General features: G+C 52.5%; 1 long non-coding RNA gene across 3 annotated transcripts in view; it reads right to left on the reverse strand.

Annotated features, from left to right (window-relative positions):
* Positions 1-16,218, reverse strand: part of LOC102155002 — a 61,345-nt gene extending 45,127 nt beyond the window's left edge. The window contains exon 1 of one of the 3 annotated variants that reach the window (XR_005364572.1): positions 16,148-16,218. This is a non-coding gene — a long non-coding RNA (uncharacterized LOC102155002). Of the gene's footprint in view, positions 1-376; positions 490-16,147 lie in introns of those variants that run through there. The other 2 variants (XR_005364571.1, XR_005364573.1) reach the window with 2 other exon arrangements.
* Between the last annotated feature and the right edge of the window lie 761 nt (positions 16,219-16,979).

Genomic DNA, 16,979 nt, shown 5'->3' on the forward strand with positions numbered 1-16,979 from the left:
CCGGGTTTTTACACTTGGGTTGGCTTAAAGACAAAACAATGAGAGGGGAATCCAGGGGCCAGGCTCCCCCAAAGACAGTGAAGGCTATTCAAGCTCCCAAGATCAGCCTTCTCACAAAGATTCACTGGCTCATACATAAGAATACAGATTCCCAATGAGATTACATTACATTTAATGAATGATTTAATGTTTTCTGGGAGGTTATTGTCATTTGATATTCATGGCCAAAAGGATGAGCAAGTCTTAAGGATCCGCTTCCTGTGGCCCTGGTCAGCTTGCTGAAAGCGGTCTAGGGCACTGAGGGCTTCCATGGGGGGCCGCGGGATAGTGGGTTTTTTTTCCAAGCTTCTTCCCCTCCCCTCAATCACACACACACCCTGTTGCCTGGAGACTGGACGCATTCCCGACGCGGACGCTTCCTTTCATTCCGCAGAAGCAGGAGCTTTGGGAACCCGGGCCTCCAGGAAACAGGCCGGGGGCGGGGGCGGGGGCCGGGCCGGGGGCCGGGGCCGGGGCCGGGCCGGGTGACGCTTCCTCGCCGCCCGGCCCGCCCCTCCCGGCGGCCCTCCCTTTCCTCCCCGGGACTGGGGAGCCCCAGGCGGCTGGAACAAGGCCCCCTTTGAAAGCGCGCCTCCCGCGACCCCGACAGGTTGCCATGGCCACGGTGCACCCCGGCAGGGCGCGCGGGACGCCGGCCCCGCACCCGCACCCGCACCCGCACCCGCACCCGCCGGGCCGCCGACTTCCCGCAAGTCTCCGGCTCAAGACAGTCCTGAAGGGAACGACCAGAGGCTTGGGGCTGCCCCCCGGCCCCGCGGGGGCTCCCCGTCCCGCCGGCCGCTCGCTGGCGGGGCGCCTTCCCTCGGTGGCCCATTGTCGCCGCGCCCGGAGCGCGGAGCCCGGAGCCCGGAGCCCGGGGCCGAGCGGAGCGGCGAGGCCAGCCCCGGAGCCGCAGTCTGAGCCCCGGGCCCCAGGACCCGCCCGAGGGAGCGCAGCCTCTGAATAACTCCGCCCTCAAAGAGCTCCGTGCGCAGAGGGGCTCCTTCGTCTCTTCCGCAGCTGCCCGGATCCGCAGCTTCGCCCCGGGGAGCGCGTTAACCCACCCCCCGCCCTGCTGCTGGGGGACCCGGAGCCTCCCCAGGCACCCCGCGGCCCCGGCCCGGGGCTGAAGGCCAGGACCCCCCCCAACTCAACAGATTGCTGCAGGCAGATGGGGCGTGGGAGGAGAGGGGGGCGCGGGGCGGCGCCCCAGGGGCTGTAAGCTTCACCTTGCACCTGGCAGTGCGGGCAGAACTGAATTCATCGAAGGCCGCGGGCTAGGCCTGCCTCTGTCAGCAGTCTCCCCACGCTCCCTCCAGCCCCCTAGGTTCCTCCGGCTTCTCCTGCACCCCAGCGCACTAGGGGACACAGCTCTTCTAAGCAAAGGGCCTGGGCGCCCAGAAGCACCATGCCATAGGTCCCTGTCCCTGCAACTGGCCGGCTCTGGCTTCTATTAATACACTAGTGGATACTGAGCACTCCTTTCATGTAATCCCCACCATAACCGTATGAGGAAAAGACTACAAGTATCCCCGGACTCAAGGAGATGAAGACATTTCCCCAGGTCATATAGCTGACAACTGAAGTGACAACAAGGGTTCACACCTAGCTGTGTTGATTCCAGACTCCAGGCCTTAACTCCCACATTACAAGGACACATGCATATACTGCACAACAGAGCCTGCAGGGAACTAACCCCAGAGAGGGGAAGTGACCTGCTCGTAGTCACACAGCCAGCAGGGACACTGTCGGACAAGGAACAAAGTGCCATAACCTGGGCTATGATCCTTTCCACATCACAGCCTCAATTACAGAAGCATCCACATTTTCGCAGTGGAGAGCACACTCAAAGTACTCCCTCTTTTACAGTGTTAAGGTCCAATGGCCTGTAAACTTGGCTTGACCTGGGGCAATGCCTCAAGCTAGTCCCACCGGTTTCCTCTGGTCCAGGCTGTGTGTGACCTTCTAACAAACAGCTCCAGCTCTGCTGCAGCTACAGGAGTTTTATCTGGGTTTTGTTGTTGTTGTTGTTGTTGTTGTTGTTGTGTTGTGTTGTGTTGTTTTGTTTTGTTTTGTTTTGCTTAGTAGGCCTCTCTCTCTCCCAGCATTACAATGTCTCCCATCCCCCTTCAGGGCAGCGCAATCTCCAAGATTCCTAAGGAGAAATCAAGAAATCACACACCAACATGCTAGTTCCCTTTAATGCAGCACTTTACAATGCTCAAAGCTTTCTTCCAGATATTACCCAATTGACTTGACAATCCCTGAACCAGGTAAGCAAGGCCCCTCTCTGAGGACTGTCCACCCCCACGCACCAAGGCCCCCCAAGCCTTGGGGAATGCCTTACAGACCAGGTGTTCCTGGCTACAGCTGATTGGACCAACGGGAGACCAGCGGGCACAAATGGGCCAATCAGAGTCTATCACCAGGAATTTGAATCTGAGCTGCTCAGCCTGATGGTTCCTGGAACCAGAGCCCGTCTAGTTGGAAGCCAAGGGGCCAGGACATCTGGCACACATCCACAGAAGCAGTGGCATCCTGCAGGTGTAGGCACTTGGGAGGCCAGCCATGTTTCCTGTCCTTGATTCTTTCATTCTCTTGAGACTTCAAACAGCTCAAGCTGGTTTCTGTTACTTGCAATCAGTGGAGTCTGAACTAAGAGATGGGCTGTATTATTATTCTCCTTTTACAAATGTGAAAGGAGGCTCACAGACTCGCAAGTGGTGAAGTGACGCAATGAAAGTCATGTGGCCAATGTGTAATAAAGGAGAGGTGAGGGGATCCCTGGGTGGCTCAGCGGTTTGGTGCCTGCCTTTGGCCCAAGGCGTGATCCTGGAGTCCCAGGATCGATTCCCACATCAGGCTCCCTGCATGGAGCCTGCTTCTCCCTCTGCCTGTGTCTCTGCCTCTCTGTGTGTCTCTCATGAATGAATAAATAAAATCTTAAAAAAAAAAAAAAAAAAAAAAAGGAGAGGTGAAGGGGAGCCTGGTTGGCTCAGTCAGTAGAGCTTGCCACCCTGGATCTCTGGGTCCTGAGTTCGAGCCCCATGTTGGGCACAGAGATTACTTAAATAAATAAATCTTTAAAAAGAGGTTAAAATCACTGCTGTGAGTCTCCTTCACTGCCATCTCATGCCTCTTTCTCTTAAAGGGTTAAAGGAAGTGGCAGGTGTTGCCTTCCTGTCAGTGTATAAAGAACAGCACCTGAGGACAAGTGATTAGGCCAGAGACCCTCCAAAGGTCTAATGCCATGGGCAAGAAATACAAAATGCTCACCTTTGAAAGCACCAAGGCAGTCCCTTGTCTGCCTATATTTCCCAGCCTCCCTAGCAGTTAGGTTGAAGCCATGGGACGAGTACTGGCCAATGAAATGGAAATGGAAGTCAGGGGTGTCAGTTCCTTGCAAGGCAGCCAAAGCGAGGGGGCTGTGTCCATCTCTGCCTTCCACTTCTGTGGTAACTCTGAAGGCACCGTATTTTAGATGGTATGGCTAGAGATGGGGGAGGACCACTTAACTGCATCAGACTTTCCATGAGCACAAATTAAACCTAGATTGTGTCAAGCCACTTGCATGGTAGGGTTGGTTCCATTATGGCTCCAGCACGGTCTAGGCTCTCCTGACTGAAGTTCACAAGTTTTTCAACCTGTGCCCCTTGGCACATTTCCCTGGCCTGCGGGATGCTGCATTTGTTTAACAAATATTTCCAGAGGAAAAAATATATATATATTTCTAGAGCTCTGGTGCCAGGTGCTGCCATGGGGAGAGCCAGGAGCATGGTAGTAAAAAAAAGGCCCAGTCCCTCCCCTCAAGAAGCTCCTTATCTGGTGACCCACAGGGTCCACTCTGGGACTAACAAGCATAGTTCTACAGGTGTGAAAGCAGGACCTTCCAGCCAACCCTGGCTGAACTGAGCGCTGAGCAAAGGTATGTTGCCAGGACACAGAGGCAGCTTGTCCCAGCCACTCCAGGAGGGTGGCAGCCAAGAGTGAGTTCACACTAGGTTTTCACACCCTGCGAGCCACCAGCTCCCCCACTGCCAGCCTCATGGCCACACACAAGTGCTTCCCTTGCCCTGGGCACAGAACACAGGAGAGAAAGCATGGGGAGGAGTTGTCAAGAGAGCAGGTGGCAGGTTGAAAATGGGAGCAGCAAAAGACACCACTCATCTGCCCTCACCCTCCTCTGCAGCAGAAGTATCTCCTCTGAGGATTCCCCCCACCCCCTGCTTATTTTACTTTAGCCTGAGCCATCCCCAGTGACTGAGCTTTTCTCCCATGACCCCACATAGCTAAAGACCAACCAGAGACATCACCACTGTCAGGGACTGGTACCTGGCTACGGTCTCCTTTTTTTATGCCAAAAGCTAGGTGAGAAGTTAGCTGGCAGGGTCGCCATACACAGTTGTGTGAGCTGCTCACTTCACAAGGCGCCCATCCAAGGGAGCTGGAATCTAGCCTATGCTCTGCTTACCAAACTCTGTATCCTGGAGAAAGAGTCCCTTCTTCTAACTCACACAAAGGTATCCTGCTATATGCTGAAGCCACAGAAGCCCCAGAGCCAGCACTTCTCCATAAAGAGTGGAAAAGTGGGGATCCCTGGGTGGCACAGCGGTTTAGCGCCTGCCTTTGGCCCAGGGCACGATCCTGGAGACTCAGGATCGAATCCCACGTCGGGCTCCCGGTGCATGGAGCCTGCTTCTCCCTCTGCCTGTGTCTCTGCCTCTCTCTCTCTCTCTCTCTCTTTCTGTGTGTGACTATCATAAATAAATAATTAAAAAAAAAAAAGAGTGGAGAAGTTTGATGAATACATGGGAATGTACTATACTGGTCTCTCTACTTCTGTGTATATTTGAAAATTTTCACAATGAAAATTTTAAATCAAAGACCAAAAACCATCCCACCCAGTAAATGGCTGTTACTTGGAGAAGCTGCTTCACCCCTTAGACCTCAGCCTCAGCTCCCGTATCTAAAGAGACAATAATCCCTGGTTCACAGGGTTGATATAGGACTAAACTGAATTACTTAAAGTGAAATGCTTGACACAGAGTAAGTCCTCTTACAAATGGGAGCTATTAACAGTAACTGCCACTGATGGCCAGGGCAGGAAGGAAAATGAGGCAAAACGGGGGCAGAGAGGCATTGTTGAGAAAAGTCAATGCTCTGGGAAATGTGTGCCATGAAGACAGAGTCTGAAAACACAACCACCCTTTTCACCTTCCAGGGGGCTGGTTTGAGGAGTTTCCTTGTAACCCCTCCCCAACCCCTCCTCCCCCCACAGCCTTCACATTCCCCTGGGGACCCCAGCCTCAACTCAGAGGTCCACAGAAAGGTCACAAAGAATGTCTCAGAGAAGGATATGTTCCCCAGCCTCCGAGCAAACTCAGATATCGGGGTAACTTGAGGGTGGAGCTGGGTGGGCGGGGAGTGCTCACCCCCTGAAGACTCCTATCTGGAGTCCTAGAGGAGAACAAGAAATCCCAAGGAAGGCTGGGGATCAAGTATTAGCATAGGGAGGCCCCTGCCACCTTCACGAGATGGGGATAGAAGTAGCCATTCCCATCCCTGAAGGTCAAAAGCTATTTTTGAATTGTCTAGTTTTACGTAATGAATTTTTATGTTAGCATCTTCAAAATTACCACTGCTGTGTGTGAATTTCACCACTGGTTTGTCATTTAAGGATGAAACACCCCCTATTCATTCCCCAGAGCCTCACTGATGGTAGCAGTGACAGGAAGCTGAGAGCCCTTCCCAAAGTCCCTGGAGGGACCTCAGCCTCGGCTTGAACCCCCGGGCCCCACGTGGCAGCCTGGCCCCTGCCCCAGGAGACTGCCACAGGCTTCTGGTTCCAGTCAAACACCATCCCACTCACTTGCTCTCTCCTGTCTTCTTTTCCAGGATGCTAGCTAATAGGATGATTCATTCCCTTATTAAGTCAATTCATGAGGAAAAAAAGAAGTCAGACAAGTTTCCAGTCCTCTCTTCACTGAACACCAGCCACTCTGTGGCTCGTCCCCATACAGGCACTCCATAGAAATTCAGTAGCGAGGAAGAAATTCTGTGAAAAAGCCCATCCTCACCTCTCCTTTCACGTCGCAAGAATTCGCTACCCTTGGCTAGTTTTCTAAGTTTCTAAAGCTGTCACAGCTGAGGACCAAGTTGGGATTTAAAGACAGGCTTTCAGATAAAATGTGATAGGACAGAGGCATGTGGCTCTTAAACCCACAGACGGTGCACTCCCTCATGGGAGAGAGTAAAAATCCACCCAGAAAATGTCCTTCTCTGTCCCTACCGGCTCTCCTCAGCTCTGTCCCAAACTTAGAAACAGCTGTTTCCCTATAACTCCAAAAAAAGCTCTCATATGCTCCGTCTCCTCATTCTTTCCAACACTGTGATCTGTACACTTAATCTACCTCCAGGCTCAGCTTATCCGTCCCTCAGCTCCTCAAATAAGAAGAGGAGTAGTCAAAGAATGAAGAAGCCCAACGCTACCGCAGGATAAAGCTCTCCTGTAAACACCATCTACAGACACAGTAACCTGGCTTTCTGAGTTCGGACCCCAACTCCTCAACTAGCTCTGTGACCTTGGGCAAGTTGACTCAGCCCTCTGTGTCTCAGTAAAGTGGTGGTAATACTAGACTCATATGGAGCTGAATAAATAAATGAATGGGTTTGAGAAGGTGCCTGGCATGCAATAAGCCATGTAATAAATGTTTGCTATTAATATTAGACCATCGCAACAATTCTGTACAGTAGGATTATTATTACCAGCTCTGTGTACAGATGTGTTCAATAGCCATTTGTTCTTATGGCTATAATATAAGAAAAGTATAAATTAAAAAGCTGAGTGATCAGAGGCACATGGGTGGCTCAGTTGGTTAAGCACAGACTCTTGATTTCAGCTCAGGTCTTGATCTCAGGGTTGTGAGTTCAAGCCCCACATTGGGCTTCACACCCAGCTCCACTTAAAAAAAAAGAAGAAGAAGTTAGGTGATCTTCTCAGAATGACACAGTTCTGGTGGCAGGAATGAGACTAGATCTCTGTTTTTTTACTCCAAATCATACTCTCACAAATTTCACACTTTCACGTGCTCCCTCCCTCAAGCATGGAAATTTGAGAAGTGCCATGGATCAACATCAAGAACAGATTTCAATTCTGTAACCCCCAGGGAGTAGCAGTATCTCAAGGGAATGTTGTACAATTTGCCAAATAAAATTAATTTCCATTTGTTTTCATATTCCAAGAAAACATACCAAAGCAGCCTTACAGGAGATGGTCCACCCCATCAAAGGTGTCAAAAGACCCCCTCAAGGTGAGGCTTGTACCAGCCTCAAGGATGTTTCAAACTAAAAGGGCTCCCTGGGGAGGATCCTAGGCTGTCAGCGATTTGCAAAAAAGGTCAGTGCAAATCGTTTGGGAGCACATTTATGCAGGCCTGGCCTAAGCCATGTGGACTTTTGCCAAGCCCATAGTTTTTTTAAAACACGCACTGTCTTCACCCTTGATAAATAGCAGCTAGGCTACAGAAACATTTCCATTACACCCGAAAGCCTGCTTGCCACCACAACTCATCGAAAAGGATATTTCCAGTTTGAGAACTCTTCCATAAAAACACTGAAAAACACCCAAACCTTTCCAGCAGAGGTAACCAATCTGGCTTTTAGAGAATCTCTAAACCCAAGTAAACAATATTTGTGGAAATAAATTATTTGGTAAACATACACTCCTGCCCAAAGTCTAATTATATTTAATAAATGGATTAAGCCCATCTCTCCTAGCTCTGTTGTGAACATTCATTACAAGATTTCTACACACGTGCTTCCATAAATGCCCTTCACATCGTAGATCAAGACAGATGAAGTCACCTTCTGGCCAAGCTGGAGAGCGAGGCGGGAAGAGCATTCAGCATTGTAGCCCCTGCCCAACCACCAACTACCATGTGATTCCATGAAACGATAATAAAAACAATGACAAACGGCAGCAGCAACCTCAGCGAACATTTATGGAGAACTTACGAATATGCCAAGCACTGCACTAAGGACTTAATAAGTATTTGATTCTCATTAGCAATCATTAGGCAGTATCAATACTTTCATTGTGTGAGTCAGGAAACCAAGGCTCTGAGAGACTGAATAACTCACCCCAAGAACTCATCAGCCAGTGGCAGAGGCTGCATTCAAGCTCATGTGCTTAACCACATACCATAGGTCTCTCTGAAGTGCCTGAATGACCCAGGATTACAAATTCCTCTAAGAGTAGTCTGGGTGATCTTCAAAATCCTTTCTGGCTTTAAAATTCAGTAATTCTCTCATCTACTTATTATTTTTTAAAAATTTATTTAAATTCTTTTAGAGAGAGAGAGAGCACCTGTGTGCACAAGGGGAGGGGTAGGAGGGGCACATGGAGAGGGAAAGAGAGAATCCGAAGCAAGATCCACACCCAGTATGGAGCCTGACCTGGGGCTCAATCTCATGGCCCGAGACCACAGTCCACGACAAAATCAAGAGTCGGTTGCTCAACTGACTAAGCCATCTAGCCACCTTTGATTTTTTTAAGGAATCTCTAGGGGTACCTGGGTGGCTAAGTTGGTTAAGCATCTGCCTTCAGCTCAAGTCATCTCAGGGTCCTGGAATTGAGCCCCTCACTGGGCTCTCTGCTCAGCTGGAAGCCTGCTTGTTCCATTCCTCTGCGGCTCCCCTTGCTTGTGTTCTTTCTCTCTTGCTCACTCTCTCTCTCTCAAATAAATAAATAAATATTTTTTTTCCCTAAAAAGTAATCTCTACACCCAATGTGGGGCTTGAACTCACAACTCCAAGATCAAGGGTCACATGCTCTGCAGACTGAGCTAGCCAGGCACTCCAGTGATTCTCTGAGAGTCAAAATGAATTTATGACTTGGAGAAATAAAATGCAGTGATGAGATGGGACTGCTAAGAGGGACAAAACATCTGTGTGTGCCTCCCCCAGATCCAGTTGGGGAGGGGTACTGCTGGTTCTCTAGGATAATGATGCCTGGGAAACAACCAGACTGGCCCCATACCGTCTCTGGAAAAATGACAGCTTGAAGTTCTTACAGGATGCCCCAACTTGCAAGGGTCTACAAGTTCTCAACTGTCAGCTTGCAAAACTTAATTTGACTTCTTTTTCTTTTTTAAGGAAAAGAAATTGCAAGGAAATATGCACAGTGGGGGCTAGTTTGAAGGATGCTAGTCCCAGGTGTACTTATACCTTGCCTTCCTCTCAGGTCTACACCTGTTCATGGAAAACCCACACACATTGTGCAGGTAAGTGTGTTTTACAGCCTCCCTGTGACCTCCCAGCCCGTGCAGGCTTGTGTCCTACGCACACCCACTGCTATCTTCACATGCTCCCTCCCTCATCACCCATCCCAGTCTGCAGACACACAGACACTCGATGGCTTCCTTGCCCGACTGCACCTCTGTTTCATCTTCTTCCTCAGCGCAGGAGTTCCCTGTCTGGCCACCTTGCTACTAGCCCACGTGGCCGATGGGGAGACTGTCTCCCAGCTCACCCCTCCCTGAGCTCGCCCTAGCTCGCTGGCTCGCTCAGCTCCTGGCACAGCCTGAAACCGAAACTAATCTCAGACCTGAACAAAATGAAATCATTTCCTATGTGTGATCACCCTACATGACCACAGAGAATCTTCTCTCCAACAGAGCTTCAAACCAGAGCTCTGTCAGGCTCCCCCTAGAACCTCCTGCTTCCTTAACAAACAAGGGACAACAGGGTCAGAGGAGGAAGCCTAGTGTTTTCTGCCTCTGCTTTGCTTTAATTGGCACAGGTCCATTTAAACTGACCCCCAGCAAGTAAAGTATTTTAAACCCACTGTTCAGCATCCATTCCTAGTTGGCTCAATCTGACTGATTCTCTTCTGAGACCAAGACTTGTTCTCTTCAGAGATTTCTGTAGCCTTCTAGCTGAATGCATGCAGTTTAGATCACTGTGTCATATGCTTTTCCTAAGTTTGAAAAATGCAGCCTTTACTTCTGTGCTAGGAACTATAACAAACCTAAAACATCATAGAACATCAAAACATTGTAAATGAACATAACGTCAGCCCTTGACTATCTTTCAAAGAATTGTACGTTTGGAGGAAGATCCTAAACCACGTTGTGTTACTTAGCCTTGCTGCAGCAAATTTGGGCCACCTTTTATTCTCTGTGGCTGGGAATATTAGATAATGATTCTACTGTCAGCTTAAGCAAAACACAATTGGAGAGACAATGCACTAGCCCAACAAGTGCATGGTAAAAGAGTAACAACTTTTGGATTGTCTGCTATTACTTTTCATTCAGCAAAGTTTAGGGGCAGCTGGGTGGCTCCGTGGTGGAGCAAGTAAGTGCCTTTGGCTCAGATCATGATCCTGGGGTCCTGGGATCCAGTCCCACATCAGGCTCCCCATAGGGAGCCTGCTTCTCCCTCTGCCTATGTCTCTGCCTCTCTGTGTGTCTCTTATGAATAAATAAATTAAATATTAAAAAAAAGTTTATTGGGGGCTCCAAATGTGCACCTGAAGCTCTTGTAGGTGCCAGGCTAGCAGGGTGACTAAGATGACCCCCTAGCTCCAACAGGGAACGTCATTGTCAGAAACATCTGAGCAGAGCTGACGCTAGTTCTATAGTGCCAACAGCCAGAACGTCAGCCCCTCGCAGGGTTCCTGCAGCCCTTTCCACAAAGCTTGGACCTCACCCTATGGGTGCTCCCAGTAAGCATCCCCTCTGACTGGGATCAGGGCAGGGCAAGACCTCAGCTGTTGGGCAGATGTGCTTGGTGCGTGGTGTCCTGGCTCACTGACTAATGGATGAGCCACTCCACATTACAGGCCATCTGCCGTGGTCACTTCCATGGTAAAATAAGGATTGAGGCCAGATTTGAGCAATCTTCTAGCTCAAAACTTCCAGCTCCTCTTACCCTCCTATCGCTGAGCTGACACAGATCTCTAGGGGCCTCTACTTCATCTTCCTGTCTCCAGATGAAACCTCTTCAACCACCAAGACAAATGAAATTTGTTCCCATTTTCAAAGACCTTCGGGGAAGGCCGTTCCCCTCCACTCCTATGAGTCACTTGTTCTCACATCTCACATCCTATCTGCAAGGAACATTTTCTTCATACCTTACTTGAGTCCTTTGCAGCTTACATCCATTTGCCTCTGGTTCTGCTTCTAAGTTCAGAGGGACTAGAGTGAATCACTGTGCTCTGAGCGTAACTTTTTTTCAAAAAAAAAAAAAAATTATTTTTTTTAAGTAATCCCTACACCCAACATGGGGCTTGAACTTACAACCCAGAGATCAAGAGTTGCACGCTCTACCACTCTATGCTCTACCAACTGAGCCAGCCGGGCCGCCCTCTGGGCAGTAACTCTTAGGAGATTTTTACTTCTTCTTCAGCAAGTTCACTGCAAGCATTACGGAGGTGACTCTTAAAAACCACAAGACATCAAGGAAGCCAACTGCACTTCCCGGTTCCTGCCTCATCTCGGCCAGCATGTTGCCAAATCCAGAACGTTTGACCCTCGGTTCTAATCAGAGTTCACAGAGTGACGTCCTCTGTGGCCAGATCGAAAGCCCTGCAGAGTGGAGCCCTCTTTACCCTCACTCAGCTCAAGTGCTGACTCTTGCAGGAGGCCTTCCCTGCCCCACTCTACTGGATGGCAAAGCATCCCCTCTGCAGCACTTTGTCTCACCGCAGTACTTGCCATGGCCAAGAACTGGAGTTCTAGGCTAACATATTTGTCTCCCCTACTAGACCATAGGCATCTTGTGGGCAGGGGCCATGTCTTAATGACCTTTGTGTCTGGCATCAGGCCCCAGTAGAATGCCTGGCCCTTGGCCAGTTCTCCACAGACTGAACAATTCAGGCATGTTCTGGTGATGTTTGAACATTGCATGGGCAGCCCTTCAAGCATAGGACAAGCCCCTTCAACCTCCCACCTCCTCTACACACACACACCCCCCCCCCCTGCCCAGTCCTCACCTCTCTCTACTACTAGCCCAGGAGTGGTCCCTCTATGAATTTCTCTAAGGATATAACCTCTGTAGCCAGGCCTCTTGGATTCGAATCCTGGCTCTACCACCTTCTAGCCATGTGACCTTGGGCAAGTTATTTCACCTCATTACATCCTGTTTCTTAACTGAAAAATAGATATAACATCTCATAGAATCTTATGAGAATGAAATGAGCTGATCCGTGAGAAGCACTTGAAACAGGATCTGACCCATAGCAGGTGCCCGGTGAGTGCTGGAATCACTATTCCCCAAAACTTTTCCTTCCCAGAATCCCCCTCCACTCTTGACTGTATCATGGGCCTGTCCCCATCCCCACCTGACTCCTTTCCTCCAGACCCCCTTTGCCCCATCCCTCCAGGACCAATGTTAGCATCAACATAAAAGCTGTGCAACCCTCCTAACTTATTATGATCCTCCCCCACCCATCTTATCCCTACTAGCTTACAGGGCAAAGTCTCCAAAGAGAAGGGAGAAGAGTTGGTCCACAGCAGGGCTACTGATGCTGAGTCATTCTGCACTCAACTATGCTTCTCTCTCGTCCATCACCCCTGACATTTCAGGCTCCCCATCTCCCCATCATGCAGTCCTCTTTGCTCATAATTTTAAAACCTCACCCCACTCCATCAGACCCCTTCTAAAGCCAGCCTCTACCTCTACAGTCTTTACCAAAGATTTTCCCTAACAATAAGGAGCCTGAAAACCATTAGTACCCATGTACGGAAATAATAGTAATAATAATAAATAATAGCTTCTGCACTGAAGAAGTACACTACACTCTTTGTCTGGTGTACACATTAGATCTCCTTCCACACTTTCTGAGGCTGAGAAACTGAGGTGCTTACAAAATCAGAATGGAAGATGAAGGACTGGGTCCTCTGAACTACTGATCTTAACTCTACTGAGCTATGATGGGGAACTGCAAAATGAGCCCTGCTTACTTCCTGGGGAAAAGAGGTCAGAGGGAGCTGGAACTTTTTTACCCACCAATCATTCCTCAAAGAAACTTAGTGCCACTGTAACACAAAGGAAAAGGTGATGTTTTATAAGGGAATTTATGTTTACAGGCATTGTTATAGCATGTATCATTTATGACCTGTTTTAAAAGTAAGAGTAATAGCTGGATGAATCGGAGTCCATTATACTGCTCTGACATGTGGGAGGTGTTCCCTGGGAGGCTGAAAGCAGAGCCATCAGAGAAGCGCTGAGTGAGCCACCACAGCCAGCATCCTAAATTCACCATCAGGTGTTTTGTAGGCCAGCAGCAGGCAGACAAGTCCTGGCCACTGAGGAATGTGAATTTTTAGTCACTGCCACAGGACCTTTACGTCTCAACAAGATGACTTTCAAGTCCCAAATTCAGGGACTACGGGCCCACCACCATCTCCAAGACCCTCTGTGGTTCTTACTTCCTGTAGGCATAAGAGCCAATGAAATGGAGGCATCTCTTCCAGGCCATCTTCTATAGTCAGAGATGATCCCTGTCTGACTCCCAGCTTCCAGCCCCCAGTGCTTTTGCCATATATGCTAGGATGGGGGAAATCAATCAAGGCAGAGTAAACATAGGAAGCTCCCAAGGGGGACACAAGTGTGAGTGCTACTCTATGACAAACGTTGTGCAGGCGAGTTAAACAAAGTGAAATCCCCATGAGCTACCTCTGTGTGGGGGCACTTGAGCATAGGAAGAGCCTCCCAACACCAAAGCAGAGAAGTCAGAGATGACAGGCCCTACTAAAGGCTCTTCCGGATCCCCAGCAAGTGCAGATGCCACAAACAACCGAGCAGCCCAACTAGGGAGCTTTGGCTAAGAAAGAAAAGGCAGGCCATCCCTCCTGGGAAGGCACTGGGGTTGGTGACAACCATCTCCTCTGGCCCCCACTTGCCTTTTAAAGTCCAGAGAGATCTAAGGAACCTACAGTATGTAGATCCTGGCCTTGGACAACTCCTCCCCAAAACCTCCTCAAGAGGAGCGTTTTCACACTTACACTCCCCACTAAAGCTCCTTCTCCCACCTCAACCCCACTTCCCCAAGAATAAGCTGGGGTTCTTAAAGCACCTGGCTCCTATACTCAGTAGAAATACCAGAATATCCATCCCATACCCTAACCCTTATATTTGCCTCTAATTCAACAGCACTGTGGCCCTGGCACAGTGCCCAGAGCTTTCCTACCACCCAGGCAGCAAAATCAGCCCCTGGAGAAGCCCCCCGTCCCATACACCCACCCCCATCCTCTGGCTAACTGTAGGGAGCTGGATCTTGTCCAGAGTTCCCAGGTCTCCATGGCCACCAGCCCAAAGTTGCATGAGAAGGGCATTGAGAAAAGACCTCTTGGGACGTCTACTCTTCACACCCTGGGATTACTCACTGACTGGCCACGAAAGAGGAAACTATTCTGAATGGTCTATGTTGGGCCAGACTGTGGGTCAGGGGTCTTCAAAGGAGTTCCAGTTCCAAAGGGTATAGTAACATTCTGATAGTGTGTACAAAACGTGTCCCTGCAACATACATGTGTGAGGCAGGAAGAGTTGGAGCTTTCACCATATTCTCAGAGGGGGCGGTGACCCCAACCTCTGGCCTCCAAGTGCCCCCTAGTCATATGATCACTCCTAGGCCAGCCTAGTTGTCCAAGGTTTCTCTCCGGCTTAAGGATTTGCCCAGGCCTGAGGCACCTCTCCTGTTCCCTTGTCTCCTGCTCCTTCCAGCTGCAGAAAGGGGACAGGATGGTTTCAGACCCAACTCTCCTGCACACACCCTTCAGCCTCTTGGTGACCTGAGCCAGGTTTCTCTGTCCCAGAGATGCCACGCTACATTCAAAATAGAGGTCCCAATGGCATCAACCCTCGACAACAGAGAGAGCCCAATTTCACACCTGATCCCACAAGGGAGTCGAATCTCATGGTAAGATGACTTCCTGCGTGAGAGAATTCCTGTGTCCCTCACCTCTTTCAGGCGCACGTGGTTACCCCACACAGGCTGTACAGATGAGCATGCCTGCCAAAGAACATCTCCCTGAGTCTTTTTCTCCTGGACCAGTTGGCTCAGGATTTGCAGGATAACAGAAGAGAAGGGTTATTCCCCATGCTCAGTGGCACTCCCACCTGGAGGCCAGGTGGGCAGTGAGATGGTCTCCTTGCATCTTGTACCACCCCTAGGACATCTTATTCTAAACTCCCAGTCCTTCACCTCACCCTCCACTCTCACCAAAATAAACAAACAAATAAATAAATAAATAAAATAATAAAAGAAAATCTAAGACCTCCTTCCCCCTAAAACAAATTCCTCCCCGGGAATTTAATTTCAGTATAAATTTCCTGCAGCCAAAACTTCTAAGAGGAAAAGAAATGACCAAGCCAACGCTGGGTGTAAGGCAACAATGCAAGGAGAAACTGAAGAGGGAAGGGTGAAGAGACGCCAACACCAGCCCCCTGGCGCTTAGAGCCCGGGGCGCTCGGAGCGGGAGGGCGGGGGAGCAGGGGCGGGGACAGCGCGCTCTGAACTTTCCCCAGCGAGCCACCGGGAGATGCAGCTCCCAGGGGACCGGGTGGGACCAGAAAGGGCTGAGCCGACCTGTGACATCGGCGGGGACGGGAGGCCGGCCTCCCCTCCCCCCAGGAGGGCTCTGCCCCAGCCGGCGCCCCCACCCGCCAGCGCCCCCAGGCCGGGGCACGCGGCGAGGGGCGCACACACGAAAGGGGGAGCGGCCGGGCGGGGGCTCGGGGCGGGGGCTCGGGGCGGGGGCTCGCGGCGGCGCCGGCCCGCGGAGGCCTGGCGGCCCTTCCCCCCCCGCGACCACCCCCGCCCCCGCCCCGCCCCCACCCCCACCCCACCCCGGGCCCCACTCCCGCCCCCCGGTGCCCGCCCGGCCCGCGCGCCCACGGCCTGGTGGGGGGCGGGGGAGGGGGCGAGGGCCGCGACCCGGCCACGTGCGCCCGGGGCGGCGCGGGTTCCCCGGGAGCCGCGGCGGCAGCGCCGGGAATCAAACTCGCGCCCGCCCGGCCCGGCCCTCCCGGCGGCGCCCGGCGCCCGAGAAGGTGGGGCCGCGGGGCCGAGCGGGCCGGCCCGCGGGGAGCGAAGGGAGGGTCTTACCGAGCAGCCGCCGCGCGCGTCCGCTCCCCGCGGGCCGGAGGGGCCGGAGGGGCCGGAGGGGCCGGAGGGGCGGCGGGCGGGGGAGGGGCCGCGATCCGGCGGCGGCGGCGGCGGCGGCGGCGGCGGGCCCGGCGCGGCGGCGCGGCTGGGGCGCGGGAGGCGGAGAAAGCGAGGCGAGGCCGGCTTCCTAGCGGCGGGCGGCGAGAAGTGCAGCTGTCCCTGCGCGGCCGCCGGCGGGGCCACAAGTGGGGCCGCGCGGGGAGGAGCGGGGCCGCGGGCGGGGCGCGGGGCGCGGGGCCCGGCCCGGCCCGGCCCGGCCGCTGCGCCCCCAGACCCGCTGGGAGGGGGGAGGGGAGCGGGAACGGGTGGGGAAGCGGCGGGGTCGCGGGGCCGGGGGGCCGGGGGGCCGGGGGCGCTGGCGGGCCGCCTCCGTGTCCGCCCTCCGCCCGGCCGCCGCCAGTCCCCGCGGGCCGGCCGCAGGGCGCGGTGGAGGAGCCTCGGTGCCCCCGGCGGTGGGGGGCGGGGGGCGGGGACCGCAGAGCCCGGCGGCCCCGCGCGAGTGCGGAGCGCGGACGCCCGGACGCACCTGTGGGCCCGGGACGGCTCGAGTGTGGGGGAGGGGCTGCCCCGGGAGTCCCGGCTCGGGAAGGGAAGCCCGGTGTCAAGGTCAGAGGAGGTGGGGGGGGGGGGGGGTCAGGGCATCAAAGCCGTCACCCATCACATCGGCGATCCCTCCTGCCGTTCCCCCTGGTTCCTCCCTGCATGCCCGGTCACTTCAGAGGCTCCTGAGCCCCCGAGATTTTTCTATAGAAGAACTTGTTCAATAAATGGG

This window comes from Canis lupus, chromosome 9 (genome assembly GCF_011100685.1).
Source record: "Canis lupus familiaris isolate Mischka breed German Shepherd chromosome 9, alternate assembly UU_Cfam_GSD_1.0, whole genome shotgun sequence".
Taxonomy (NCBI): domain Eukaryota; kingdom Metazoa; phylum Chordata; class Mammalia; order Carnivora; family Canidae; genus Canis; species Canis lupus.